Source organism: Coregonus clupeaformis, chromosome 11 (assembly GCF_020615455.1).
Source record: "Coregonus clupeaformis isolate EN_2021a chromosome 11, ASM2061545v1, whole genome shotgun sequence".
NCBI lineage: Eukaryota > Metazoa > Chordata > Actinopteri > Salmoniformes > Salmonidae > Coregonus > Coregonus clupeaformis.
In genome coordinates this window covers 1,116,601-1,138,962 of record NC_059202.1, presented here as the reverse complement: position 1 = coordinate 1,138,962, position 22,362 = coordinate 1,116,601, and positions in this window count along the sequence as shown.

The following is a 22,362-nucleotide window of genomic DNA, read 5'->3' as shown; positions in this document are numbered from 1 at the left end:
TGACGCATCACTTGTCTCAGTGCTGCTGTGCTGTGCTGTTTGTTGCTGCTTGGCTACCTGCCAAACTTGACGGTTGAAACTTTTTAAAAAACGTTTAATCAATCTTCATTCAACACATTTTACCAACGTCTTAGTTATTTTTATTTAATTTTTTTCCTCGCTCGACTTTTTTCATTCAACCTTTTCACCCCGGACGCTTTATCTGGACATGGTTCTACAGGACCTCCACCAGCCGAAGCTAAGTAGTAATATTAACACTATGCCATTTAATTGCAGTCGCTGTACTCATAATATACAGGAAAACTATCGCCTTATGGTGAGGATAGCCGTGCTGCAAGCCCAGCTTCAGATGCAATCGTTAGGCAAGGGCGATGTAAGTGTAGGAAAGGATGAAACAGCGTCTGTGCCACCAGTAAGTACAGATAGTAGTATACATCCCCTCACACAGTCCCCACAGCCGGACAAATTTCTCAAGGCTTCTGAAATGCTGTCGGCATACTCAACCGGTGTCGCTCATTCAGCCGACAGAAACTTTCAACCGGTTCTCCCCATTAAGCAAAGAGTTGGAGTCAGAGGCCGAGCCTTCTCAGGTCTCTCCTCCACCTGTTATGGGGTCTGAGCCACCGAAGCCTCCCACCATTAGCTTGTACAAATTGAAAACACTAGTCATTGGCGACTCCATTACCCGCTATATTAGACTTACAAAGAATCATCCAGCGTTCATACACTGTTTACCAGGGGGCAGGACTACTGACGTAAAGGCTAATCTGAAGATGGTGCTGGCTAAGGCACAAACTGGTGAGTGTAGAGAGTACAGGGATATTGTTATCCACGTCGGCACCAACGATGTTAGGATGAAACAGTTAGAGGTCACCAAGAGCAACATAGCTTCAGCGTGTAAATTAGCTAGTCGACGTCGAGTAATTGTCTCTGGCCCCCTCCCAGTTAGGGCGAGTGATGAGCTCTACAGCAGGACCTCGGCGTTACTCTGGACCCTGATCCCTCTTTTGACGAACATATCAAGAATGTTTCAAGGACAGCTTTTTTCCATCTTCGTGACATTGCAAAAATCCGAAACTTTTTGTCCAGAAATGATGCAGAAAAGCTAATCCATGCTTTTGTCACTTCTAGATTAGACTACTGCAATGCTCTACTCTCCGGCTACCTGGATAAAGCACTAAATATTATTCAGTTAGTGCTAAACACGGCTGCTAGAATCTTGACTAGAACCAAAACATTTGATCATTTTACTCCAGTGCTAGCCTCTCTACACTGGCTTCCTGTTAAGGCTAGGGCTAATTTCAAGGTTTTACTGCTAACCTACAAAGCATTACATGGGCTTGCTCCTACCTATCTCTCCGATTTGGTCCTGCCGTACAGACCTACATGTACGCTAAGGTCACAAAACGCAGGCCTCCTTACTGTCCCTAGACTTTCTAAGCAAACAGCTGGAGGCTTGCTCCTGTAGAGCTCAATTCTTATGGAATGGTCTGCCTATCCATGTGAGAGACGCGGACTCTGTCTCGACCTTTAAGTCTTTACTGAAGACTCATCTCTTCAGTAGGTCCTATGATTGAGTGTAGAGTCTGGCCCAGGGGTGCGAAGGTGAACAGAAAGGCATTGGAGCGACAAACCGCCCTTGCTGTCTCTGCCTGGCCGGTTCCCGTCTCTCCATTGGGATTCTCTGCCTCTGACCCTGTTACGGGGGCTGAGTCACTGGCTTACTGGTGCTTTCCATGCCGTCCCTAGGGTTGGTATCGTTGTGGTGTCGGACGGGGGCCACAGTGTCTCCCGACCCCCCCTGTCTCAGCCTCCAGTATCTATGCTGCAATAGTCTATGTGCCAGGGGGGTAGGGTCAGTCTGTTATATCTGATGTTATTCTCCTGTCTTATCCGGTGTCTTGTGTGAATTTAAGTATGCTCCCTCTAATTATCTCTCGCTCCCTCCCCTCCCTGAGGACCTGAGCCCTAGGACCATGCCTCAGGACTACCTGGCCTGATGACTCCTGGCTGTCCCCAGTCCACCAGGGCGTGCTGCTGCTCCAGTTTCAACTGTTCTGCCTGCGGCTATGGAACCCTGACCTGTCCACCGGACGTGCTACCGTGTCCCAGACCTGCTGTTTTCGACTCTCTCTCTCTACCACACATGCTATTTCAACCTCTAAATGCCCGGCTATGAAAAGCGAAGTGACATTTACTCCTGATGTAGTGACCTGTTGCAACCTCTACAACCATTATTATTTGACCCTGCTGGTCATCTATGAACGTTTGAACATCTTGGGAGAAAAATCTTGCCTTAATGGCCATGTACTGTTATAATCTCCACCCGGCACAGCCAGAAAGGGACTGGCCACCCCTCAGAGCCTGGTTCCTCTCTAGGTTTCTTCCTTTCTAGGGAGTTTTTCCTAGCCACTGTGCTTCTACATCTGCATTGCTTGCTGTTTGGGGTTTTAGGCTGGGTTTCTGTATAAGCACTTTGTGACATCGGCTGATGTAAAAAGGGCTTTATAAATAAATGTGATTGATTGATTGGTGGTGTTGTTGGTCCATGTCAAGTCCTTGGTGATGTGGACGACCAGGAACTTAAAACTGCTGATTCTCTCTACCGGGTAAATCCATTTGAATTCAATCACTTTTTAAAAGCATCCCTTTTGATTTAAACAAAACTTTCCATACATGTTTGCTCATGAAAGAAGTGGTCAGAAAGTGACTTTTTGGACCTGAATGCTGAAATATTTAGGAGATAATGGTGTTCAAAGTTGACCCATTTTGCATACCCCACCATACCATGAGACATCCGTGTCTTCATCACTGGAAAAGATAAACGGTTGAGTTTAATATCATTTAAAAGCTTACAAACAGGGCAGCTGAAGAAATTCAGTATGCCACCCCGGGTCCTCCTCCAAACACTACTGCTGCACCTTCGAGAGCGTCCTGACCGGTTGCATCACGGCCAGTTACGGGAATTACTCCGTCCACGGCCGCAAGGCCCTCCAGCAGGTGGTGAAGATGGCCCAGTACATCACTAGGACCGTTCTCCCTTATTATAATTGCTAAATACTGAACCATTTAAACACTGCCCCCCAATCCCCCCTTCTCCAATACACCTGTAAATATTGTTCTATAAATTGTTCCTTCCTGTATTATACTGATGATAAAAATTTTATTCTATTCTACTGAGACATTTACTTTATGTTCCTATTCTTATCTTGTATTATTTATTATTGTTGTTGCATTGTCCAGAAGGAACCCGCACGTAAGCATTTGGTTGGACGATGTATACAACGCATGTCTCGTACATATGACTAATAAAACATGAAACTTAATAATTAGTTAGGTTACCCAAGTATGTACAATTTACACAATATGGTGGTAGGCGATCGAAGCAAGAAGAATCTGAAAACTGGTTTGTGTGTGTGTATGTGTGTGTAGTGTATATGTGTGTGTGTGTGTGTGTGTATGTGTGTGTAGTGTATGTGTATGTGTGTGTGTGTGTGTGTATGTGTGTGTAGTGTATATGTGTGTGTATGTGTGTGTAGTGTATATGTGTGTGTATGTGTGCGTGTACATGTGTGCATGCTTAACAGAGAGACAGAGAGAGAAGGAGAGAAAGATGAAATACACAGAAAAACTACAACATCCTTTACTAACCATGAGATGGATATTTTGAATTCTATGGTCCTGTGATTAGCCTATGGCAGTTCTTGGTACAATAACAGAATCAACAAGTCAACCAATCAACCCACTGGGTATTGGTGTGTTACCAAAACCCAGAGGAGAACAGAACCACTCATAAGAGCCACATAGTTGCTTTTACAGAAGCATCCATCCAGAGATGGTTAGTGTCTCCATGTTCAACCTATTGATTACCACAGACAGAGATGGTTAGTGTCTCCATGTTCAACCTATTGATTACCACAGACAGAGATGGTTAGTGTCTCCATGTTCAACCTATTGATTACCACAGACAGAGATGGTTAGTGTCTCCATGTTCAACCTATTGATTACCACAGACAGAGATGGTTAGTGTCTCCATGTTCAACCTATTGATTACCACAGATAGAGATGGTTAGTGTCTCCATGTTCAACCTATTGATTACCACAGACAGAGATGGTTAGTGTCTCCATGTTCAACCTATTGATTACCACAGACAGAGATGGTTAGTGTCTCCATGTTCAACCTATTGATTAGCACAGACAGAGATGGTTAGTGTCTTCATGTTCAACCTATTGATGACCACAGACAGAGAGGGGTTGGTGTAATAAAGGCATGGTGTCTATTCTCTATATAGCTCACTACTTTTCACCAAGGCTGCCATTTGGGACACTCCCATAGAGAGTTATTTCAGCAATGGCAGCCTTATATAAACTAAGGCTGATACTCTTAGCTCTTAGTGTGAAGGGAAAATGAGATGTTATTTCCAAACACTCCTTGGATGTGGTCTGTCTGAACGTTGTGGCATGACGCTCGCCCGTTAGTCAAGTTGAGTTGAAGCGTGGCATTGGGACTTGAGTAATAGAGCACATCATAAAAAGAAAGAGCCTGTCTGCCTCCCAAATGGCACCCTATTCCTATATAGTGCACTACTTTTGACCAGAGTCCTATGGGCCCTGGTCAAATGTAGTGCACAACATAGGGAATAGAGTGCCATTTGGACCCAGCCCCAGTGTACACAACCCACTGGGGTAAAGGGAGGCGCTATGCCCTTGATAGGAATCGCATTAGACCCGTGCCAGTTAACTGCTACTCTAGTATTCCATGAAAATATGGGCTTACAGTACATCCCAAATTGCACCCTATTCTCAATATAGTGCACTACTTTCGACCAGGGTCCATAGGGCTCTGTTCAAAAGTAGCGTTCTATGTAGGTGAATAGGGTGCAATTTGGAACGCGGACATGGAAAAACATTGAAAGCATGGAAACTCCCACTCTCCTGGACGTGTAATGTTTTGTGTTTTCCCCTAATGCCATAGCTGTCAGAGACTGGGGAGATATATCAGTCATGCTACATGGTGTTGATGATATAGTATTTTGAGTTGATAACATTTGGATGATAAGACATTGATGGCGGTAATGGCCCAATGTGAGAGATGATGGTCTGTCTGGCAGTGCTGGCAGGTTGCATGCTGAATTATGTGGTAGTATCTCAGAGAGAGAGAGAGAGAGAGAGAGAGAGAGAGAGATAGAGAGAGATAGAGAGAGAGAGAGAGAGAGAGAGAGAGTGTCAGGGCGTGTGTAGGTGTAGTGTAGGAAATCAAATGCAGGACGCCGACTGTAGGTTCCAAAATGCTGTATTTCTGGCCCAACACAGGCAACAGGACAACTAAGCCCAACAGCTAAATTACGCACAAGGCGAAAAGGCAAATGCGCACAAACAGGTGCGACAAACGAAGTGGTGCACGAACAAGTGCAACTATGCTCCAGCGCAGTGGAGAAACTATGCTCAACCGAGCAAACACAACACTGACGAAAAACAATCATACACAACACATGACAAACACAACGAGAAACTTATAGGACACTAATTACGTAAAACAGAAACAGGTGTGACACAAACAGACAAAAGCAAACGAACACGAAACATCTATCGGTGGCAGCTAGAATTCCGGAGACGACGAACGCCGAAGCCTGCCCGAACAAGGAGGAGAGGCAGCCTCGGCCGAAACCGTGACAGTACCCCCTGACGCGCGGCTCCAGACGCGCCCGACCGGCCTCGGGGGCGGCCAGGGAGCGCGGCGCAGGGGCGCGTCGGACGCCTCGATGGAACTCCGTCAGGAGCGACGGGTCCAACACGTCTCTCCTCGGCACCCAGCACCGCTCCTCCGGACCGTACCCCTCCCACTCCACTAGATACTGGAGACCCCCCATCCGACGTCTCGAATCCAAGATGGATCTCACGGAGTGCGCCGGTGCCCTCGATGTCCAACGGGGCGGAGGAGTCTCCAAGATCTCATCTTCTTGGAGTGGGCCCGCTACCACCGGCCTGAGAAGGGATTATAATTTATAAGGGGACACATGGAACGAGGGGTTAATACACTTATACTCCACAGGAAGCTGTAATCTATAACAAACCTCGTTCAACCTCCTCAGGACTTTAAATGGCTTCCTACAAACCGCCGACCCAGTTTCCGACAGGGCAGGCGGAGGGGCAGGTTTCTGGTAGAGAGCCAGACTCGATCACCAGGTGCGTACACCGGTGCCTCACTGCGGTGGAGATCAGCGCTCGCCTTCTGACGTCGGAGGGCCCGCTGCAGGTGAACGTGTGCAGCGTTCCAAGTCTCCTCCGAGCGCCCGCGCCCACTCATCCACCGCAGGAGCCTCGATCTGGCTCTGCTGCCAGGGTGCCAGAACCGGCTGGTAACCTAACACACTTGAAATGGGGTTAGGTTCGTGGAGGAATGGCGTAGGGAATTCTGGGCCATCTCGGCCCAGGGAACGTCACCTTGACCACTCCTCCGGCCGGTCCTGGCAGTATGTTCCTGAGAAACCTACCCACATCCTGGTTTACGCCGTTCCACCTGCCCATTGCTCTCCGGGTGGTAGCCCGAGGTGAGGCTCACCGAGACCCCCAACCGCTCCATAAACGCTCTCCAGACCCTGGAGGTGAATTGGGGACCCCGATCAGCCACAATGTCCTCGGGCACCCCGTAGTGCCGGAACACATGGGTAAACAGTGCCTCGGCAGTTTGCAGGGCCGTAGGAAGACCCGGCATGGGGAGCAAACGACAGGCCTTAGAGAACCGGTCCACAACGACCAGGATGGTAGTATTCCCTTGGGAGAGAGGAAGGTCAGTTATAAAATCCACCGAGAGGTGGGACCATGGTCGTTGTGGGAACGGGCAGGGGCAGTAACTTACCCCTAGGCAGATGTCTAGGCGCCTTACACTGGGCGCACACCGAGCAGGAGGAAACATAAACCCTCACATCCCTGGCCAACGTGGGCCACCAATATTTGGCACTAAGACAGTGCACTGTCCGGCCCGATACCGGGTGTCCAGAGGAGGGTGGCGTGTGAGCCCAATAGATCAATCGATCCCGACACTCGAGCGGAACATACTTCCGACCCTCCGGGCATTGTGGTGGACTAGGGTCGGTGCGTAATGCCCGCTCGAGCTCAGAATCGAGCTCCCACACCACCGGTGCCACTAGACACGACTCCGGCAGTATGGGAGTGGGCTCCACGAACCTCTCCTCCCGTCATACAGCCGAGACAGCGCATCTGCCTTCCCGTTTTGTGACCCAGGGATGTAGGTGATCTTAAAAGAGAAACGGGTCAAAAACATACTCCATCTAGCCTGCCGAGGGTTCAGCCTCCTCGCTGCCCGGATGTACTCCAGGTTACGGTGGTCCGTCAAAATGAGGAAAGGGTGTTGAGCCCCTCGCCAGTGCCTCCACACCTTAAGGGCCTGTACCACAGCTAACAGCTCCCTGTCCCCTATGTCATAATTTCGCTCCGCCGGGCTGAGCTTCTTGGAATAGAAGGCACAGGGGCGGAGTTTAGGTGGCGCGCCTGACCGTTGTGAAAGCACGGCGCCAATACCGGCCTCAGACGCGTCCACCTCTACCTGAAATGGTAAAGAGGGATCCGGATGCGCCAGCACCGGGGCCGAGGTAAACAGGTCCTTCAGCCTCCCAAACGCCCTGTCCGCCTCGACTGACCACTGCAGACGCACCTGGACCCCCCTTCAAGAGAGACGTGATGGGAGCTGCCACTTGCCCAAAAACCCCGGATAAACCTCCGGTAGTAATTCGCAAACCCCAAAAACTGCTGCACCTCTTTCACAGTGGTTGGTGTTTGCCAATTACGCACGGCCCGCGCCTTCGGTCTACCTCCATCTTCACCCCTGACGCTGACAACTGATACCCCAAAAAGGAGATCGACTCCTGGAAAAACAGACACTTCTCTGCCTTCACATACAGGTCGTGCTCCACCAGCCTCCGCAACACTCTGCGCACCAGGGCCACATGCTCGACACGGGTAGGTGAGTACCGAGAATGTCATCTATGTACACAACGACTCCCAGTCCCTGCATGTCCCTGAAGATCTCATCCACAAATGATTGGAAAACCGATGGAGCATTCATCAACCCGTATGGCATGACTAGATACTCGTAATGGCCCGAGGTGGTACTAAAGGCTGTTTTCCATTCATCATCCTTCTTGATGCGCACCAAGTTGTGCGCGCTCCTGAGATCTAATTTCGTGAAGAAACGCGCCCCATGCAACGACTCAGTCATGGTCGCAATCAGCGGGAGTGGATAACTATACTTCACCGTAATCTGATTGAGACCACGGTAATCGATGCACGGACGCAAACCACCATCCTTCTTCTTCACGAAAAAGAAACTCGAGAACGCGGGGGAAGTGGACGGCCGTATGTATCCTTGTCTCAGCGATCCGTCTATGTAAATCTCCATAGCTTTCTTCTCCTCCTGAGACAGAGGATACACATGACTCCGTGGGAGCGCAGCTCCCTGCCTGAAGGTTTATCGCACAATCCCCTGCCTATGGGGTGGCAACCGCTGTCGCCTCGCCTTACTAAACGCCGATAGCCAAATCCCCATACTCAGGTGGAATGTGCAATGCGGGCACCTGGTTTGGACTCTCCACCGAGGTAGCCCCTTACGGAAACACCCAAACATCTACCCACACACTGAGCAGACCACTCCATCAGAGCCCTCTCCTGCCACGAAATCACTGGGTTATGGGTACTCAACCAGGGCATGCCCAGCACCACCGGATACGCAGGAGAGTCAATCAGGAACAGCTGAATCATCTCCTGATGATCCCCCTGCGCACACATCCTAAGTGGCGCCGTGACCTCCTGATCAAGCCCGTACCCAACGGAACGACTATCTAGGGCGTGAACGGGAAAAGGAACATCAACAGGAATGAGGGGAATCCCTAACGCTAAACAAAACTTTTTATCAATAAAATTCCCAGCTGCGCCTGAATCTACCAGCGCCTTATGCTGGGCATGAGGTGCTACCTGTGGAAAACATACAGGCATACAGAAATGGGCAACAGAGAGCTCTGGGTGAGTGGGGGCGCCTACTCACCTGGAAGGAATCCCCAGTGCGGGGCCTGTCGTCATCTCCCCTAGGGAGGCCATCCCCAGCACCTAGCCGCGGTGTGTCCTCCCCGACCACAGTTGGTGCAGTGGATGGGACCCCCTAGCCTGCCGACCCCTCCTCTCTCTAGCGCCAGCGCCCCCGAGCTCCATGGGACAAGGCTCGGAGGCGCTGGAGGGTGGGAATGGACGGACCCTCCGCAAGACGTCCGCGGGTAGCCAGCAGGTTATCCAGCCTGATGGACATATCCACCAGCTGGTCGAAAGTGAGACTGGTGTCCCTGCACGCCAGCTCCGACGGACGTCCTCACGTAGGCTGCATCGGTATAGATCGGTGAGGGCCCGATCATTCCACCCTGCATCTGCCGCTAGAGTCACGGATTCGGCGCGAATTCCTGGGCACTTCTCTTCCCCTGTCGGAGGAAGACCAGCGCTCCCCGCCGCTTTCCCCTCCGGGGATGGTCAAACACCGCCCTAAAGCGGGGGAGAACTCGGTGTACGTGATGGTCGTGGCGTCGATCTTCCTCCACTCCGCGTTGGCCACTCCAACGCTTTCCGGCCAGGCAGGAGATCAGGGCGGACACGCTCTCATGCCCTGAAGGTGCCGGGTGCACGGTGGCCGGGTATAGCTCTACCTGGAGCAGGAATCCTTGACACCCAGCCGCTGTCCCGTCGTAAGCCCTCGGGAGAGATAGTCGGACTCCTCGAGGTTCGAGCGCTGGAATGGCCGGGCTGGCCGATGGTGCTGGCAGGGCGGGCGGTGGTGGGAGGCGAACCCCAGCCTCGGAGTGTGGTAATCACCTCCTGCAGGGCGTTCCCCATCTGCAGGAGTTGCTCTTGCTGGTCCCGAACCTGGGCTTCCCAGTCTTGTCTGGGCTGCTTCGGCTCCTGCTGATTCCATGACTGGTGTATGATTCTGTCAGGGCGTGTGTAGGTGTAGTGTAGGAAATCAAATGCAGGGACGCCGACTGTAGGTTCCAAAATGCTGTATTTCTGGCCCAACACAGGCAACAGGACAACTAAGCCCAACAGCTAAATTACGCACAAGGCGAAAGGCAAATGCGCACAAACAGGTGCGACAAAACGAAGTGGTGCACGAACAAGTGCAACTATGCTCCAGCGCAGTGGAGAAACTATGCTCAACCGAGCAAACACAACACTGACGAAAAACAATCATACACAACACATGACAAACACAACGAGAAACTTATAGGACACTAATTACGTAAAACAGAAACAGGTGTGACACAAACAGACAAAAGCAAACGAACATGAAACATCTATCGGTGGCAGCTAGAATTCCGGAGACAGGCCGAAGCCTGCCCGAACAAGGAGGAGGCAGCCTCGGCGAAACCGTGACAGAGAGAGAGAAGGGAGAGAGAGTGAGAGAGAAAGAGAGAAAGAGAGAAGGGAGAGAGAAAGAGAGAGAAAAGTGAGAGAGAGAGAGAGAGAGAGAGAGAGAGAGAGAGAGAAAGAGAGAGAAAGAGAGAGAGAGAGAAGGGAGAGAGAGTGAGAGAGAGAGACAGAGAGAGAAATAGAGAAGGGAGAGAGAAAGAGAGAGAAAAAGGAGAGAGAGAGAGAGAGAGAGAGAGAGAGAGAAGGGAGAGAGAGAGAGAAAGAGAGAAGGGAGGAGAAGAGAGAGAGAGAAGGGAGAGAGAGAAATAGAGAAAGAGAGAGAGAAAAGTGTGAGAGAGAGAGAGAGAGAGAGAGAAAGAGAGAGAGAAAGGAGAGAGAGAGAAGGGGAGAGAGAGAAAGAAAGAAAGAGAGAGAGAGGTAGAAGATAGAGAGAGAGCGAGAGAGAGAGAGAGAGAGAGAGAAGGAGAGAGAGAGAGTAGAAGATAGGAGAGAGAGAGAGAGAGAGAGAGAGAGAGAGAGAGAGAGAGAGAGAGAGAGAGAGAGAGAGAGAGAGAGAGAGAGAGAGAGAGAGAGAGAGAGAGAGAGAGAGAGAGAGAGGTAGAAGATAGGGAGAGAGAGAGAGAAAGAGAGAGAGAGAGAGAGAGAGCGAGAGAGAGAGAGAGAGAGAGAGAGAGAGAGAGAGAGAGAGAGAGAGAGAGAGAGAGAGAGAGAGAGAGAGAGAGAGAGAGAGGTAGAAGATAGGGAGAGAAAGACAGAGAGAAAGAGACTGGGTGGTCTGGCACGGGGCTGTGTTGTCTGTTAGCTCTTCACCAGCAAGGCTGTCATTTCCAACAATGTACATTTCAGAATGCAAAACCAAATGTGTCAGAAGCTCTTGTCGCGTACAGCCCACAATGTTTCCCTGGGGTTTGTCTGTCTCTCTGCTGTTGACACTGCCAGGCCTATAAACACTCCTACATGAAGCCTGTCTGTCTGTCTGTCTGTCTGCTGTTTACACTGCCTGGCCCACAATCACTCCTAAATGAAGCTTTCAGACAAATTTGTTTTATTGTGCACTGAAATTACAAAAAGTTAACTTGAGTCAACTGGTGAACTCTGGCAGCCTTACTTTATATTTGGGCTCCCGAGTGGCGCAGTGGTCTAAGGCACTGCATCTCAGTGGTCTAAGGCACTGCATCTCAGTGGTCTAAGGCACTGCATCTCAGTGGTCTAAGGCACTGCATCTCAGTGCTTGAGGTGTCACTACAGACCCCCTGGTTCGATTCCAGGCTGTATCACAACCGGCCGTGATTGGGAGTCCCATAGTGCGGGGCACAATTGGCCCAGCGTCGTCCGGGTTTGGCCGGTGTAGGCCGTCATTGTAAATAAGAATTTGTTCTTAACTGACTTGCCTAGTTAAATAAAGGTAAAAATAAATAGTTTACAGTGAACAGTCCACTTTGACCTGATATATGTTATGGCCTAGGCCCTTGAAATTCTTATACCAAAAACCGTTACCTAACATTACACTGAGAGACTCCAGGGAGGGGAGATGGTCCGGGAGGGGGATGGTCAGGGAGGGGAGATGGTCCAGGGAGGGAGATGGTCCGGGGAGGGGAGATGGTCCGGGAGAGGGGAGATGGTCCAGGGAGGGAGATGTCCAGGGAGGGGAGATGGTCCGGGGGAGGTCAGGGGGAGATGGTCCAGGGAGGGGAGATGGTCCAGGGAGGGGAGATGGTCCAGGGAGGGGAGATGGTCCAGGGGAGGGGAGATGGTCCAGGGGAGGGAGATGGTCCAGGGAGGGGAGATGGTCCAGGGGAGGGGAGGGGAGATGGTCCAGGGAGGGAGATGGTCCAGGAGGGAGATGGTCCAGGGGGAGGGAGATGGTCAGGGGAGGGAGATGGTCCAGGGGAGGGGAGATGGTCCGGGGAGGGGAGTGGTCCAGGGAGGGAGATGGTCCAGGGAGGAGATGGTCCAGGGGAGGAGGTGTCCGGGGAGGGGGAGATGGTCCGGGGAGGGAGGTGGTCCAGGGAGGGAGATGGTCCAGGGAGGGAGATGGTCCAGGAGGGAGCGTGGTCCGGGGAGGAGATGGTCCAGGGGAGGGGAGGGTCCGGGAGGGGAGATGGTCCAGGGGAGGGAGATGGTCCAGGGGGACCAGATGTCCAGGGAGGGGAGGTGGTCCGGGAGGGGAGATGGTCCAGGGAGGGGCGTGGTCCGGGGAGGGAGATGGTCCGGGGAGGGAGGTGGTCCGGGAGGGAGGTGGTCCAGGGGAGGGGAGATGGTCCGGGGAGGGGAGATGGTCCAGGGGAGGGGAGATGGTCCGAGGAGGGGAGATGGTCCAGGGGAGGGGAGATGGTCCAGGGATGGGAGGTGGTCCAGGGATGTGGGTATTGGATGCTTATTGATACTTCATATAGCAATGCCTTACATCGTACTGTAGCTCCCGAGAAATGCCTGTTCAAATGGTATTCACTCACAGACATATTTCTTGAACAGTTCTCCTGTTGGCTCTGTCACCTGTGAGACTGTGATTGGATCATCTAAAGGCTCTTCTCCAGCGGTGTGTTTGTGTGTGTGTTTGTGTGTGTGTGTGTGTGTGTATATGTGTGTGTATGTGTGTTTGTGTGTGTGTTTGTGTAACAGTGTTGCTTCCGTCCCTCTCCTTGCCCCTACCTGGGCTTGAACCAGGGACCCTCTGCACACATCGACAACAGTCACCCTCGAAGCACCGTTACCCGTCGCTCCACAAAAGCCGCGGCCCTTGCAGAGCAAGGGAAACAACTACTTCAAGGTCTCAGAGCGAGTGACGTCACCGATTGAAACGCTACTAGTGCGCACCGCTAACTAGCTAGCCACTTCACACCGGTTACATTTGTGTGTGTGTTTGTGTGTATGTGTGTGTGTGTGTGTGTGTGTGTGTGTGTGTGTGTGTGTGTGTGTGTGTATGTGTGTGTGTGTGTGTGTGTGTGTGTGTGTGTGTGTGTGTGTGTGTGTGTGTGTGTGTGTGTGTGTGTGTGTGTGTGTGTGTGTGCATGTGTGTGTGTGTGTGCGTGTGCGTGTGCGTGTGCGTGAGCGTGAGTGTGTGTGTGTGTGTGTGTGTGATTGATCCACTCAGTGACTCCTGTTCTTCCAGGAGGAGGATAGATCAGATCATTCAGGTCCTGAAGCATGTTTTAGCTTGTCCAAATAGAGATAATTATATATCTGAATTCAGAATGAATGGATTAACTTAAAGGTTTCTCTCTCATTCTTTTATTGATTTATATATTTATTTATATTTTTGTCAGTGTCTCTTTTGTTGTCCTGCCAAAGCGATCTGTTTTCTCTGTGCCAGATAGTTAAAGACAATCACTGTGCCAAAACAGCAGGTATCTGTGTGGCGTATGGAGTGATTGGCTTGCGTCCCAAATGGCTCCATATTCCCTACATAGTGCACTACTTTTGACCAGAGCCATATGGACTATATAGGGAATACAGTTGCCATTTGGGACTCAATGATTGTATTGACCTTTGATTTCCCCAAGAACTTCACCTCTACTCTGCCAGCTTGGTTTAAAGAGCCTCTCTGATTTACGGATTCTTTACAAATCGTAACCTTTCAGTTTGTGTTTGTGTTTGTGTTTGTGTTTGTGTGTGTGTTTGTGTGTGTGTTTGTGTTTGTGTGTGTGCGTGTGCGTGTGCATGCGTGCGTGTGTGCGTGTGTGTGTGTGTGTGTGTGTGACAGAAATAGGGAGTAAGACATAAAGGTAGAGAAAAGGGATTGAGCGGGAGGAAGAAGGGACCCTGAGAATCCAGGCGGCAGTACTTCATGTGCCCAGTAGGAGGACTGAAGGCTATATACATTTCTACAGCTGCTAGCTGTCCCAGTTCCCAGCTCTCTTCTCCACAACTGGAAGGACAGAAGGTTACCAAGGTATTTGAACAGGTTTGTCAGTGCAGGAATGACACAAGCGTATCACTACCACTTCCTATCTCACACTCTGAATGGCCTCCAATTTCAGCAAGGTAACTCTACCCCTCAATGTGAAAGAGATAGACTACCCAACCGCACCACTTAAGCCTAGGTCGTCTCTTCCATTCAGTCAGAAATCACAATGGGTGAATAGAGCACAGAAACACAAACATTGCCTGGCCTTGTTAACCCAATCTATCCCTCTATCCCTCAGTTTCACCCTGGGGCCCGGAAGCAGAGCCCTGATTTAGAGGCAACCCAACCCAGGGCAGGGCAGAGGTTCAAAGGGTGGAGGTGCAGGGTGGTGCATTGCTCTCTCTCTCGGAGAACACACACACACACACACACACACACACACACACACACACACACAGACAGACAGATGAGCAACATAACAACATGGAAGAACTAGGGAACGTTCCTTTAAAACTGGCCTAATAGAATCACCCCCTCAGGCGAAAAAAAAACCTCCCAATTAGCTGTCCTCTGATCTCTGGGTGATTTATCAAACGTAACAACAATGAGCCACATTACTGTCGGAAAGGAAAGGATGCATCCCAAAAGGCACCCTATTCCCTACATAGTGCACTACTTTTGACCATGGGGCCCACAGGGAATCCCATAGGGGCTCCGTTCAAAAGGTAGTGCACTGTATAGGGAACAGGGTGCCGTTTGGAACGCGTTGCCTGGGATACATGGGACTTCAGAGGACCTTAGAACTCTAAGCTAAGCTATGAGGTCACAGGATGAGGTCATCAGGTTAACATGGCCTTCCGAGGATGTGGTTTTCCACAGTTTGTTTTCCTTCTGCAGAATGAATGAATGTAGGTCACAGGATAGGGGATAGCGATATGTTATATGCCCATTCAACCTCAAAGCGAATCCTAACCTGAATAAACAACAATGTCTGTCTTTATGACCGACCACAGGGACAAAGAAATGATCGTGGATATATTCAGTCACTGAGCTATCTTTAGAGTCCGCCCCTTGTTGAGGTAGGGGAGACTGGGGTAAGTTGAGACGTTTTCTACATTCAGCATCACTCCGTCAAGGGAAATATAGTATTCTTTCTAACACATATATTTATATATATATTTCAGGATGTTGTGTATCCCTGGAAATAATCAGAATTCAAGTAAACATTACAGTTTTGAAAAGGTAAGCCGCCTACACATTTCTGTACTGAATGAAATATTACCTTTTTAAAACCATGTCTATCTTTATTTCCAAAACACAATTCAATACAATCACAATCGCTTTTTTTGTCTTTTAATCATTTTAAGCATATTTTAACACAGGCATAACACCTAACAAACACTTTGTACTTAAAAAAAAAGAAGTTTAACATAGGCCAGGCCCTGTTGATACCTCATAAACCAGAGATAACGCCTTGCATTGCACCTGGGAAGAAAACACTTCAATTTTCTCAACTTGCCATTTGCTCAACTTACACCAAGGCATCATTTTGACTATATTAGCCCACACAGCTACAAGGATGCACCTTCACACTGGGTTTAGGACCTCATATTGAAGCTTATAGAGACCCCAACTGATGTATGGATCAATCTTAGAATTATCTACTTTGTTTTAGATACAACCATCATGAAACCTCTAACACAATAAATTAATTTGACTTGGTGAAAATCTGTTTTCTGAACCTAACTAACTTATTACTGCACCACTTTTTCCATGTGGTTTCTTCTTTCACAGACACCATGAAATGATGACCTCTTCTTAAATATTTGGTCAAATGATACGTTTTGTGTATGGTTTCCATAGACACGGGTCGATCAACTGACCCCTTTGGCTCTCCTTACCCCACTCTCCCCTAATGGTATTTCATAACTCAGATCTTTGGGTGGGTTGTTAATGATGTAACACGGTGTTAAGACTTTCCCTCTGCCACAGTATGGTGTCACACCCTCAAGCCATCATACCTGCTTGGTTTCCACTGTGGAGTGTATAGTCAGTGGCTCTTCAAGAACCACTGTAGCCATATTGCTGGGCCTCAGCTTCGCTATGACAGCTGGATATGAACACGCCGGGGAGGGTCACCTCATCTCAACAGATGTCTTGGATTCTATAGATACTGTATGTTTCTGAGGCAAAGCTTTTCAATCCTCAGCAGTCATCGTTGCATGTCTAGACTAGAGGAATTAGAGAAACAAACCAAGTTTTACCCCGGAACCACGCTGAGATCAACTATTTTATGACCACCCAAAGGTATTATAACATATCGACCTATAAATATATTTTTATCGACCTATATTAGGTAATTCGATTTTTTTATGATGAGAAATTGTTCCTACCTCCGAATTTGACTTTTGGATTCGAACAAAGAAGGTATTGAGTGGTATAAATCAGACCCACGACGTTGACTGTTGATTTCATGGGAGGGATAAAACTGTTTCTGTTGTGTGTGTGTGTGTGTGTGTGTGTGTGTGTGTGTGTGTGTGTGTGTGTGTGTGTGTGTGTGTGTGTGTGTGTGTGTGTGTGTGTGTGTGTGTGTGAGACTGTGGTCAGGTTTATACTTCCCTGGCACGCAACTGAGCCATTACGTCAGAGTAGTGACCAACTCAAACCCTGGAGGCCTTCTGACCACTTGAACCTAGTATCTAATCTATGACTCCATTCACACACACACACACACACACACACACACACACACACACACACACACACACACACACACACACACACACACACACACACACACACACACACACACACACACACAGGATATATAACCCAGAGCACATCAGACAACAAGGCTACAGGGCTAGACGACCAGGATGTTTGTTACTTGGCTTTCCTGGAGAAAAAAAAAAAAGTTTTTTATTTTGCTCAATCAAAGCATCATGTAATGTAAAAAGCAGTTGCGCAATAACGAAGAAAAGAATGACATTATTGTATTCTAGAACTTTCTCTTCCCCCCATTGAGATCCTATTAAATTACTGTTTTCTAATTCCTAATTCTATGCCTGCCGTCCTCACGGAGTGTTGAGAGATCATTGAGAGTTCCATCAGTGATGGTTCCCGAGGAGACAGCCCTTTTCTCTGGCAATGGTGCATTACCTAGATTAGAGGCATGGAAGATAAAAGAAAACCATTAGTCATGGCTGTATGTATGGCTCATTATAGCATTAGTCATAGCGCTGACTCGTCAGGTAAAGTCAGGCTGAATCAGTTGAGGGGAAAACATGGAGGAATGAATGCTTTGAGAAACAGGGTTGTTAAAACATGAACTGTTCCAACCATTAGATGACACTTACAGAGTGAAGCATTTTAACGTCCACCCCCCTTAAATAAACGCATATCTCCTGTGAGCTGTTGTTTGCCAGGAAGGAATCCTTGGAATCAATGACATGTTTAAATAAGGCAGAAACTCAGAGACGTAGATAATAATAATAATATGCCATTTAGCAGACGCTTTTATCCAAAGCGACTTACAGTCATGCGTGAATACATTTTTGTGTATGGGTGGTCCCGGGATCGAACCCACTACCTTGGCGTTACAAGCGCCGTGCTCTACCAGCTGAGCTACAGAGGACCACCTTAGATACAAGACCATCTAGCTTTGGAAACAAAGAACATTTATAAAAATGAGCTGACTTTTCTAGTGATGGATCAGATGGGTCACTTGAAGGCAGGTCCAACAGTTGTCATGCTAAACAGACTAATGATAATCTGGCCGTGGTCCTTCTAGCATTCATGAGGCGTCCACAAGGGATTTGTGTGAGAGGGGCGCTGAGGGTGTAAGTGTCTGAATACCCACATGAAAACATACTATTGTGTACTATGGTATAAATACTAGAGTATTCACTGTAGTGTTTTTGCTGACTTTAATGACTAAAGTATTTACTGTAGTATTTACTGTTATACTGTAGTATTTACTGTATTATTTACTGTATTATTTACTATAGTATTTACTGTATTATACTGTATTATTTACTGTAGTATTTACTGTATTATACTGTAACATTTATAGTTAACTATAGCATAAATACTGTTGTGAAAAAAACTGTAGTATATACCATAGTAATTAATGTAGTGTTTTTGCAGATTGTAGTATGCTGTAGTATTTACTGTAGTGTTTTTGCAGACTGAAGTATACTTTCAGTTGTATGCTGATATTTACTGTAGTGTTTTTGCAGACTGAAGTATACTGTAATATTTACTGCAGTGTTTTTGCGTAATGTAGTACACTGTGATATTTACTGTAGTATTTACTATCTTGAACATAGAAGTGGAGGCTTCCTCCTTCAGCAAACCTACTGGAGAAATACTAAAGAGCACATTTTCCATAACCGGTAGGTAGGTAGATAGATAGCTAGACAGACAGATAGGCAGGTTTCTAGGTAGGTACATAGTAGATAGGCAGGTGGCAGGCAGGCAGGCAGGCAGTGCAGGTGGCAGGCAGGGCAGCAGGCAGGCATCAGGCAGGCAGAGGCAGGTGGCGGGGGCAGGCAGGCAGGCAGGCATCCAGGCAGGCAGGCAGGCAGGCAGGCAGGCAATCCAGGGCAGGCAGGTGGCAGGGGAGCAGGCAGGCAGGCGAGGCAGGCAGGGCAGGGCAGGCAGGGGCAGGCGGGCAGGGCAGGCAGGGCAGGCATCCAGCAGGCAGGCAGGCAGGCAGGCAGGCAGGCAGGTGCAGGCAGGCAGGCAGGGGCAGGACAGCCAGGGCAGCCAGGCAGGCAGGCAGTGCGGGGCAGGTGCGGCGGGCAGGCAGGCAGGCAGGCAGGCAGCGGACAGCAGGCAGGCGGCATCCAGGCAGGCAGGCGCAGGCCGGCAGGCATCCAGGCAGGCGGCAGGGGCAGGCGGCCAGCCAGGGCAGCAGGCAGGCAGGCAGGCAGGCAGGCAGGCAGGCATGGCATCCAGGCAGGCAGGCAGTGTGTGGAGGGGCAGGCAGGCAGGCAGGCATTCAGTGGCATTGTGGGCATCCAGGCAGGCAGGCAGGCATCCAGGCAGGCATCCAGGCAGGCAGGCAGGCAGGCAGGGGTGCAGGCAGGCAGAAGGCAGGCAGGCAGGCAGGCAGAGCAGGCAGAGGCAGGCAGGCAGGCAGGCAGGCAGCCAGGCAGGCAGGAGGCAGCATCCAGGCAGGCAGGATGGTCAGGCAGGAGGAGGCAGGCAGGAGGCAGGCAGGCAGGCAGGCAGGCATCCAGGCAGCATCCAGGCAGGGGTAGGCAGGCAGGAGAGGCAGGAGGTAGGCATCCAGGCAGGCAGGCATCTGGCAGCCAGGAATCCAGCAGGCAGGTAGGAGGCAGGCAGGCAGGGGATGCAGGCAGGCAGGCAGGCAGGATCCAGGCAGGCAGGCAGGCAGGCAGGCAGGCAGGATAGGAGCATCCAGGAGGAGGCAGGCAGGCAGGCAGGTAGGCAGGTAGGATCCAGGAGGCAGGTCAGGCAGGCAGGCGGGCAGGAGGAGGCAGGCAGGCAGGCAGGCATCTGGGCAGGCAGGCAGGCAGGCAGGCAGGCATCCAGGCAGGCAGGCAGGCATCCAGGCAGGCAGGCAGGCAGGCAGGCAGGCAGGCAGGCAGGCAGGCAGGCAGGCAGGAGGCAGGCAGGCAGGCAGGCCCAGGCAGGCAGAGCAGGCAGGAGGATGCAGGCAGGCAGGCAGGAGGCAGGAGGAGGCAGGCAGGCAGGCAGGCAGGAGGTATTCAGGTAGGTATCTAGGAGGTAGGCAGGTAGGTAGGAGTCAGGTAGGTATCAGGTAGGAGGTAGGTCCAGGTAGGTAGGTAGGAGGGCAGGTAGGACGCATCTAGGCAGGTAGGAGGCAGGCAGGTAGGCAGGTAGGAGGTAGGTAGGTAGGTAGGTATCCAGGTAGGTAGGTCTGGGGTCTGAACAGATAGTTCAGAGCTTCTGCTCTTTTCTATAACCTGTATGGAACACAATATGGTCTATACTTGGCATGTAGGTTTCTCACTTATGGGTGGCACAAATCGAGATATGGGGGAGGGGAATGGGCAGGGTATATGCAAATTAAATACTGTAGTATTACTATAGTTAAAACTGTGTAACGTTTTTGCGGACATTTCTGTAGTATTTACTACAGTGTTTTTTGGGGGGATAGTACTGTAGTATTTACTGTAGTATTCTACAGTATACTACAGAACTCTATAGTAAGTACTTTAGTATTCTATAGTAAACTGTAGTATATTTTCATGTGGGTAGGGCCTGTCTGGTTCAGGTGATACAGTATAGTTTATCAGAGGGCCTCAGCAGTGGGGCAGTGACACCACACACACACACACACACATATACACACACACACGCACACACATACACACACACACACATATACACACACACACGCACACATATACACACACACACATATACACACACACACATATACACACACACACGCACACATATACACACACACACATATACACACACACACATATACACACACACACGCACACACACGCACACTCACACACATGCACAAACATGCACACACATATACACACACACACGCACACACATGCACATATACACACACACACGCACACACACGCACACTCACACACATGCACAAACATGCACACACATATACACACACACACGCACACACATGCACATATACACACACACACGCACACACACGCACACTCACACACACACATGTACACACACACACGCACACACACGCACACTCACACACATGCACAAACATGCACACACACACACAGCGGTGAACAGCGGAGCTGTGAGGCGGTGTGAGCTCTCTAAAGGAAGATAAATGATGTCTGAACAGTCTGATGGACTGCGCCCTGAAGCAAGAGGAGATGAGGAGTGATAATGTCTGAGGAGGGAGGAGACGAGGGGAGGTCACACTGAGTGATAATGTCTGAGGAGGGAGGAGATGAGGGGAGGTCACACTGAGTGATAATGTCTGAGGAGGGAGGAGATGAGGGGAGGTCACACTGAGTCATAATGTCGAGGAGGGAGGAGACGAGGGGAGGTCACACTGAGTGATAATGTCTGAGGAGGGAGGAGATGAGGGGAGGTCACACTGAGTCATTGTCTGAGGAGGGAGGAGATGAGGGGAGGTCACACTGAGTGATAATGTCTGAGGAGGGAGGAGACGAGGGGAGGTCACACTGAGTGATAATGTCTGAGGAGGGAGGAGACGAGGGAGCACACTGAGTCATAATGTCTGAGGAGGGAGGAGACGAGGGGAGGTCACACTGAGTGATAATGTCTGAGGAGGGAGGAGACGAGGGGAGGTCACACTGAGTGATAATGTCTGAGGAGGGAGGAGATGAGGGGAGGTCACACTGAGTCATAATGTCTGAGGAGGAGGAGACGAGGGAGGTCACACTGAGTCATAATGTCTGAGGAGGGAGGAGACGAGGGGAGGTCACACTGAGTGATAATGTCTGAGGAGGGAGGAGATGAGGGGAGGTCACACTGAGTGATAATGTCTGAGGAGGGAGGAGATGAGGGGAGGTCACACTGAGTGATAATGTCTGAGGAGGGAGGAGACACTCCCAGACAATGTTCCCCCTCTAAGCTGCGCGCGGGCTCCTGCACTTGCTCCAGGACTGCCACGCAGAAGAAATGCAAGTGATTGAACTTCACTGAGTTCGCCCCTTGTTTAGTTTCCACTATATAGATCAACGTTTTTTTCTGTGATCGAATCAACATTATATCAGCTCCTTTTCAATGCAACAAACCAAAGGAAAATTAACTTTGCAAGACTGAGTCTGTTATTGTGTTGTAGGCAGAGCCAGAGCGCAACGTCGTAGAATTATATTGCCAGGGGTAACCCGCGAGCGGTCTCTCAATCACCCGCGAGTGAGCGCGCTTTCAGATCAGTTCAGATCAATGCGCAGTGCCGCATTGATGTGTGCACATTTGTTGATATTCTTTGCTAGTTATTAAGTTATTAGCCCAGTTATAAATAATTACAGGTCAGCAATGGGGAGGTACTGCTTCCTACAAGAGCACAAAACGTGTAAGCTACATTTCAAGCTGTCTTTGAAAAGCCAGTCAGTTAAAAA